The following is a 9,113-nucleotide window of genomic DNA, read 5'->3' as shown; positions in this document are numbered from 1 at the left end:
TCGTTCTGATTTTATTTAAAAAATGTAAAACTATGATGTAGGGTAGACGTGGGGTAGACTCAATAATATGTTGTTTTATTTGACGTTGTGAATAAATGTTGGTAGTTATTAAAATTGTTATAAAAATATATAATTCTAATAAAAATAGATAAGTTATAATAAGTATTTATTACCACAAACATCCGATACGCTACTGAAGCAGGTAAGTCAAATTAACTTATCTAAATTCTTTGACATCTAATCTTTGACAAGTAATAAATAAAAGCTAAAATGTAAGAAAAATAAATAAAATGATCGGTTTACTACACGTATGTATATTATATAGTCACTTACTAGCGAAAAGTTGTTCCATTATTTCACTCAATTTTTGCCGAAATCTACCGCACGCTACACAACCAACTATTTTAGAGTCTTTTTCGATAAATCGCGATAGTGTCACTGTTAATTTAAGTGCTGCCACAATTTCCATCTAGATTTACTACCTTTATACAACTATCAGTAGTAGAATAAATAATAAATAACATAAAATAAGCTCCGTAAAGACTGACAAATCCACAAAATTTCAAATCAAATTCAAATGTGTCAAATGAATCGTCAAACAGAACTGTCAAGGATCCCCACCCTAGAGTGCTTTTATGGTGCTTTTTCCGCCCACCATGCATGAATACCAGAGATATGGAAGTGGGAGAATGAGCTTCGACGAGTGCGCATCCAAATTTTTGTCGACGGCAAGATGGCAGACATCTTCCAGGTCTCGCTGTCACTTCCCCTCTTTAATTGACATCTGTTTGTTTTGTTTTTTTTTCGTTCGTGTTGTTATCTAGTTAAAATTTATTATTATCTCAATCAGAGTCCCAATTATTCTAAACACTAATTCAAAAAGGCTTATTGTATATTGTCATAGTCATTCTCAGAAAGCTAATACGCCGGGAAAAATGATTAGTTTTTATGTGTAAGTTTATACAACATAATCGTGTTTACAGATGATCCAAAACTGTTTATTTTTAGTTTTCCTAAAGGCGATTTGTAAAATCGTGATTGTAATTGGAATGGTCAAAAATAAGTGTGTATGATGTGGCCATTTAAAGAGGATGTTTTATTACGTGTGGAGGAAGAAGATACTTGGAATCAATGTTCTTGCTTCTGTAAAACAGTGCACTCTTATAGTGTCCATGAAAGCACAAGTTCAAGTGTGTGCAGAAATATGTCAAATAAGATTGGTCCTTACTTGACAAGAAGATTATTTGGAGGAAAAAGAAAACATAAGAGGGTATTTTAATCGAACAGCGAAAATTTAACATTTTTATTGTAAAGTTTGTTGTAGGTAGTTGTAGTTTTGTGCTAAATATTTCTAACATTAGCAGCAGCAGTGTTCAGAGTGTCAAGAGGAGGAGAATTCAGTTAATTAGATTTATGCACAGTTACAGGTATGAAGGCTTTTTCAAACATAGTATCGAGTTCTATAATCAACATTTTTAGTATTCCTACAACTGTAAAAACAAGGAACATTGGACTGAAAAAATGGCGAGATTTATATAGGAAGAAAGGGTATTATGCCAATAAGAAAATTAAATCTGTAGGCAGAAGTTTCTTATTTAAAAACTGTTATGGGGCATATATTAATTTGTATCTGTGCCACAAATCACTGAGAAAAATCATATAATATTCATAATTGTTAACGAGATGATATTTAAAGAGTGTTAAAAATGAGACTATTAGTCATGAAGCTTACAAAGGTTACTTTGTTTCAATATTACACTTTTATTCTTGTAAAATCTATGATGAAGTTCAAAAGCATTTTGCAATGGCGTTAAATTGTGAGCCAGGATTTATAGCAAAAAGGTATTTGATGCAATAAAACTTAATCGGTACCTTCCAGTATGTATTTTAGTAAGGGGATTTGTCAATCCCATGTTTTTAAATAGATAAAATACAGGCCAAAGTTGACAATATTACAGTTGAGAAGAAACTATTTTATCTTAAAAAAATTTCTTAAAATTCTGAGATCATATAATCTAATTTTCTTAATAATAAATTAGGTATATGTATGTTTATTACACACAGAATTTTGTTATGGACAAATAAGGATCGACAAGCTTCTTTTGCGCAAAAAATAAATGATTTTTCTAGTATTCACGACAAACCATAATGTGTTTTTACAAACTTACAGTAACAGTTTTTTATAATAAAATATTTAGGAATAATTTGGGTTGTTTATCAATATATTAATGACTTGAATTTTGACAAATTGAATTTGTATCAAAATAATTTTACGAAATATAAAATTGATGTTCTATTACAAGATTGAGTTTTATTGTCGACAAAAACCAGGATAAATACTAATAATAATACCCTTAATAAAATCAATGATGTTTATGTATTATGAAAATATTTGTCAGAGGACATATTATGTAACAGTTTTGAAACACAATTTGAAGGGACGAATAAAAAAAATAAAACAAAAACATATTTTTCTAGGTTTATATTAAAAATACAAGGTAGGTAATCATCAAAATAATTATAGAACCAAATGTTTTTATGAATATACAACTTGAACAAAAGGTGTTTAGAACAATTTTTACCAAATTTGCAAACATTTTTAAATTGAAACGCGTAATTCAGTACAAGTAAACATGAAATATTGTAAATACTTATTTAATATCATTTCGAGTGTTTAACGACGAAAAGGTCATCTGTCCGTAGCGTCTTTTGTCAGAATATTCGTATATTTAGTGTATTATATACCAATATTGTACGCAGTTTTGAAACTGATAATTAAATAAATCATATTAATGTTAACTAACCATAATAAATGATAGAATTTCACTAAATTTAAATTGCCCCCCGTATGGTTGAAAACAGCAAATTGATATTTGATTACTTATAGATTACCACCTATATACAAAATGACAGGAAGACCTGGAATATGGCGCCCAACTTGATTAGACCTTCTGCGCATGTTGACGCTCATTCTCTATCCCTTCTATTTCTCTGATGAATACATGGATAGCATTATGCTCCTTCCTTAGTCTTCTTATTCAAAGGGTTAAGCCCCGTTCTCAGAACTGCGACTGTCGCCAGCGACACGACAAAACAACCAATCAGATTTCTACAAAATTCAAACAGCTGTCAATTTTAAATTTAGTACAGCTTCCATTGGTCGTTTGAAGTGTCAATCAGTGTCGCTGTCGACACGACGCAGTTCTGAGAACGGGGCTTTAGGCTAAGACCCCCCCTCCCCACACACCCTCTGCCCGTGATACATGACCCCAGACAGTAGAGGGTACCTGGTATGACGGACAGGATAGTTTCATCCGTCATCGGTACCGTAAACCGGGGGAGAACCACATCTGTCCTAATGAGCATCTGTCCTACCAGTTGTTCGGGTAGAGTCGTCCACCCGAACGCGTCCCGAACGTTAAAAACAGCGTTGTCAGGTTGTCGCATTTTCAAGAAGCAATTAACAAAATTTTCTGTATCGGAAAAAGAGTGTAAGGTATTTATATTATGTAAATATAAAATAAAAATAGACTAGAGACTTAATTAAGACTTTATTGACATATTTAATAAATAATTACAAGGTTTTATCTAAATTATTTTTCTTGTTGTGTTTGGTTGCCTATACGTAATTCTAAAATAGTTTATATTATGCCATTGTTTTGTTTTTTATTCTCACAAATAAGAAATAAATGTTTTATAGTTTATATTATAAAAATCAATGATTATACATTTTATTTACACCCCTTACACTGTTTTGTGTACTACCAAGAGTATATTTCGTGACCTCTTATGATAAATGGGCACAAAATAGTTTTATTACTTAATGCTTAGATTAAAATATTTAATCTATGATTAAAAATTTAATAATATATTTGTACATTAAATATAATAGACTAGAGGCCCAATTAAGAGTTTACTGACATAATTACTAAAGTTCATCTAAAGTTACAAGATTTTTTTTTATATGTATTTTTGGTTGCCTATGACAGGCGAGGGCAGGCGTTTATTTAACTCACAAATAAATGTTTTATGGTTTTTATTATAAAACAAGGATTAATTTATTATACACCCCTTACACCTTCACAAAAGATTCCAAGGGAATATGTCGTGACCTCTTATATTAAAATGGACAAGGTTTATTAGTAAATGTTTTAGTTACCCATCAGCGTCTTTAATAAAAATCTAATGTATTCTATCTAGTGTATTTTTCATAGAAATGATCTGACATCATAAAAAGCAAATTTTATCAAAAAACTTTTTGATTATCTATATTGTTTAACTTGTAGTTTAACCTAACTTGCACATAATTTTTTAATTTAAAAGCAATATTTTTTTTCTTGACAATATGGTGAACTTTAATATAACTAAACTCACTTTATAACTTAATTTTTGTAATATTCGTTTTTTAGCAATTAGAGTAAAAATTAATTAGGATACACTTTCTAATTTGAAAGATATATGAAATTTCATCAGTTTTTCCAATTAAATAAATATATAGGTTTTCTAAAAATATCTAATTTACTTATTATTTTGACATATCTACTAACTTTCATTTTTTTGTTTTTAGGTATTTATGTTCTTTTTTAAAAATAAATTAAGAATGATTCAGAACCACGGATGTGTGTTCAGAACTGACTCCTTTCGGCCCAATTTAATTAGATATGTTATAAAACTTACAAATAAATGATTTTTTTTTCAAACGCAACAAAAGTATTAATTTTGGCGACGTGATTGATAAAATAAAAGTAATTTTAATGCCTAGGCATAAAAATAAAGCACTTTTACGCATAAGCACAAAAGTACGAAAATATATTATTAAACTGATATAAAGTGTCAAATTCAACGAGTGTAACCATAGTTTCTCGGTATAAGTACCGTATGATCGAATAAAAACGGCCTCAGCGATGGCTATGAAATGAAGATTGCTGTCATTTTATATGTAAATTTATATGGGGAAATGTCATCGATTGCCTTTCATAGCCATCGCTTGACGCCGTTTTTATTCGATCATACAACAATAATTAAGACCACAAGGTATTACTTTTAAATCTTGTTTATTATTTGCAAAGTTTGAAATTGTTTAAAAAAATATTTGTGACGTTTGAAAAAAATAGCATGTCCTATTCGGAGTAAAAATGACGGTTTGTGCCTATGGCCTGTAATGAAATAAATTATTTTATAATATGAAAAATTGTTTACCTTTTTATTTTTTATAGATTATTGTCAAAAAAGTGATTGGGTGCAGTATTAGTAATAAGAATAATACACAATGGTCACAGTGGTCGGCTATGAAATAATGATTGCTGTCATTTTATATTTAAAATTATATGGGGAATGTCATCGATAATCATTAACAAGCTAACTGGACGCCGTTTTTTTTCGATCATACAGTACTATACAATTGAAAAAAAATTGCTGCTCTTCCAGCTGTTTTTTTTTTGATTTTACAGTATTTATATATATTTATATGTAATTTGTTTTAATCAACTTTACATATTACGGTTTTTATGAATTCCTTTGCTCACATATTTTGTTCTTATTATTTTACCGGTTTTGTCTCAAGGCACTCAGGCAAGAAATACCTAATTATTAATGTTAAATTATTATTAACTACTTTTAGGGGTCGTTACAGGTAGTCTTTGCTATACACAGAATAACTAATTAACTAGTTACTTTACTACGAATAAGCTCTCCATAGTCTTTACTTTCACTCTCATTAACATAATTGGAATAAAGTGAAAAAGAAATTTCTGTAAATTTCAGAATTTTCCCTTTTTATTATTTTCTTGACAATTTGGAGATCTTTTTTTATAAAGTACTTTTTTATAACTTTATACCGTAATTTTGTAATTTTAATAAATAAAATGTTTTTTAGCAATACAGAGTATTGCAACCACAGCTGCAACTTTAAGATAGATATTTTTTTCTGGTTATATTTGAAAAATTAATTCAGATCGATACATTTTTTTAGTTTGAAAAATATTTGAAATTCTATCAGCTTTTGCAATTTAAAATACAGGTTTTCTAAAAATACCTTAACTTATTATTTTGACATACTAACTTAAATCATTTTTGCTTTTAGGTATACTCGTTCTTTTTTAAAAATAAATTCATATTGATTCTCAGACTGATTAAAAATATTTTAATCTAGAAAGATAATAATACAAATAAATATACTTAAAAAAATATTTATTACATAGAATAGGTATACTAGAGTTGGCATTTCAGGCCTTGGGTGCCGATTTTTGTGTGTATGAAGAGTACGGTCAACACGCTTAGTAAAATAAGATGTGTACTATTTGTATTTGGCAGAATAAGTTGTGGATTTTGTTTCTGAAAACAATAAATTTATTATATTACGACTTTGCTGCACACATGTATGGATAATTTATTTACCTTTATGCTTTAATGTTCAGACTTTACTGTAGTTTACGCTGCATCATTCTAAATTGTTCCCGAAGGGTATCCTGAAGACTTTATACATTTGTCCTACGTCAGATATTTTTCTGTAATCTTATATCATTGTCCTGACAAGATCTTCTAAATAAAGTATTCGAAAATACCCATGTTCTGTCTAAGCAGGTTTTTTTATCCTAGAGCTTAATATTCAATAAATCTACAAAATAAATGAGTTAACGAGGTTATAAATAGAAAACAAAAATAAATGCCTTTATAGGATCAGTCCTCTTAAATGTGCTATGTGATACACGATTGATACGATTTTCATGTATATGAAGAGTATGGCCAATATGCTTATTACAATCAGATGTATTGAACTTGGTATTGAATGCATAGGAAATCATCAGATTAAGTGTGGTTATGTAATAAATATTTTATATTTTTCTATCTCCGACCAGATCACCATAGCGATTCACACCTACACGCGTAAACACCAACCTAAGGCTTGCCGATATGTCCTTGTGCTAGAAGTATAATATAAAGGTCTGTGGTCTAGGAAGGCTGACACTTATGTCTCATATAATCGAAAAAACGGCGTCCAGTTGGCTTGGAAATGACGATCCTTGACATTCCCTATATAATTTTACATATAAAAGACACCGATCTTCATTTCATAGCCATCACTGACGCCGTTTTTTTTTCGATCATATTGTACCTACCACATGGTACATACCTACCTATCTCATATATCATATGCCTTATGGTTTTAAAGATGATAAATTGTCTTTTGTATTATGCGTATAGCTGTAATTCAAAAGAAATACATTTCGTAAAATACCACAATGTTATAGTGAATAGATTCATAATAAAATACTTACTAGTTTGCTTTTCCAGTTTAACGGTACTTATTTATCAGTTTTTAATCAGTTTTCCTTTGAGTTTCAGATTTCTTAACCTTAAAATTTTCACTCTTTTAAACCATCTCATTTTTGCTCATATTTTTATAATTACTTATTATGCCTAATACATGCCCGTGCTGTTTCCTGAAGAATGAATTTTTGTAAGCTACGATCTTGCAATTAAAACAATATCACATACCTGGAACCTGAAAGGACATCATGTGGGAAAAATAATTAAGAACATTTTTTCCGCAAATCACGGCTAATTTATTTTCAGGAATTTGTGGATAGCTTAATATTTTCTAAAAATTGTTAATCGTTTTACAGCTTTTGTTTGAATACATATTATCTAGATACACACCTGAGATTTCAACCCATGTAGACGTATTCTTATATAAAAAACACATTATCAAAGGTAATCGTGTTGCTATCACTTTCATTTTGTTTATGCTTTATTTGTAAATATTTCCGGATTATTTTATATCAGGTTCTATTACATTATTCATAACATTATTCGTCAATGTTCATAAAAATTATAATTTTAAACTTTTTCTGAGGTTAATCTTGTCAAATTCCAAAACAAAACAAGATTGAAAAGTATGCGACGTTGACAGATTTAGTACGTTAGCCAGGACAAAATTCCTGAAACAGGAATTTTTAGGACTACCGAACATGCCCGAAGTGACGTTCGGTTGGTAGGACAAATACCCCGTAGGACGAATACCGCCACCTCTAAACCGGGGCTACTTCGGACAGCACGGGTAAATTTGGACAACGGCTCCTTGAAAGAGAAAAAAATTGAGGAGGATAGCGAAATCATCAAAGCGGCCGCGTGTGGACTGGGAACGTGTTTAAAACAGTTGTCCTGAGACGTTTCTTAAGTACCAAGTGTTTTACGGGCCCGGCGTATTTTTTACGTCAATTTTTGTAAGTATGCAATTTTTGTTGTTTTTTTAAAGTGGAAAAAGTAACTGGCGTACAACTAAACCTATTATTCATAAAGTCGTACTTTTTCCAGTATTTAGTAGGTATATTATCTGAAAATGTTTTATGTAATTTGAAGATTTTTAATCATTCAATTTTTTTTCCAGACGGTCGTAAGCAAAAAAATCATATTTTGAAGGCTAACTTCGGACATGGTTCGAAGTTACAAAAAGCAACTGGGGAGTCGCCCCCATAAAATAATTAACTAGAAAGAAGTGTCAACTCTGTGTTAAATCGTGGAAACACGATACGCCACCGAAAGCCTTCGTTGTCGTCTGGAGAACTAATTTTCCAATTGACAGGTTGACATGATGGCTTCATTTTTATTTCCGTTTCCGGTTATTCAATGGCGGGCCCTCTTTCAGTTTAAACGTATTTTGTACTCTTTCTTATCATAAATAAAACAAAACAAAATTTTATTCAAACATATTTATTTGAAATATGAGACAACGGGACTAAATAAATATAAAAAATAAAGAATTGAATGATTCCTACAGCAATTACTTAATTATATGCAATTTTAACGTAAATTAGTAAGGTATAAGCATGACTTACAGTAATTTGTAAATAAATACGATTATTCACAGCCATCAAGGATAGAAAACGGGGGCAGACATGAAAACGGGAGCCTTATACAAAAATCTGAAAACAGAAAAACAAATTTTTTTATACTAAAATTAACAATGTAAAAATATCAAGGTATAAAATATAAATATACTGTTTAAAAAAAGCGTCCATTATTCCCAAAGAGACCTGGTTTGTAAATCAAAAAGAAGCAAAAAGAGACTTTTAGTCGGATAACAGTCAGATTGTATCGGTCAGATTTACTGC

At 30.0% G+C, this 9,113-nt stretch overlaps 2 long non-coding RNA genes across 3 annotated transcripts; both read right to left on the bottom strand.

Moving 5' to 3' along the window:
• Nucleotides 1–6,172: 6,172 nt before the first annotated feature.
• On the bottom strand, nt 6,173–6,616 carry LOC115880916. The gene is made up of 2 exons (XR_004049960.1): nt 6,397–6,616; nt 6,173–6,333 (listed from the first exon to the last, which is right to left on the bottom strand). It is a non-coding gene; the product is annotated as an uncharacterized LOC115880916 (long non-coding RNA).
• A 109-nt stretch (nt 6,617–6,725) lies between these two features.
• Nucleotides 6,726–8,033, bottom strand: LOC115880914. Of its 2 annotated transcripts, none has more exons than XR_004049959.1 (5): nt 7,660–8,033; nt 7,498–7,600; nt 7,278–7,442; nt 7,133–7,203; nt 6,726–6,923 (listed from the first exon to the last, which is right to left on the bottom strand). It is a non-coding gene; the product is annotated as an uncharacterized LOC115880914 (long non-coding RNA). The 2 variants fall into 2 exon arrangements; XR_004049958.1 differs by having other exon boundaries at nt 7,137–7,203; nt 7,660–8,030.
• Between the last annotated feature and the right edge of the window lie 1,080 nt (nt 8,034–9,113).

The sequence above is a fragment of the Sitophilus oryzae genome, unplaced genomic scaffold, assembly GCF_002938485.1.
Source record: "Sitophilus oryzae breed Bouriz unplaced genomic scaffold, Soryzae_2.0 scaffold_1660_pilon_pilon, whole genome shotgun sequence".
In the NCBI taxonomy this organism is placed as follows: Eukaryota; Metazoa; Arthropoda; class Insecta; order Coleoptera; family Curculionidae; genus Sitophilus; species Sitophilus oryzae.
This window is presented reverse-complemented; position numbering and strand designations above follow the sequence as displayed.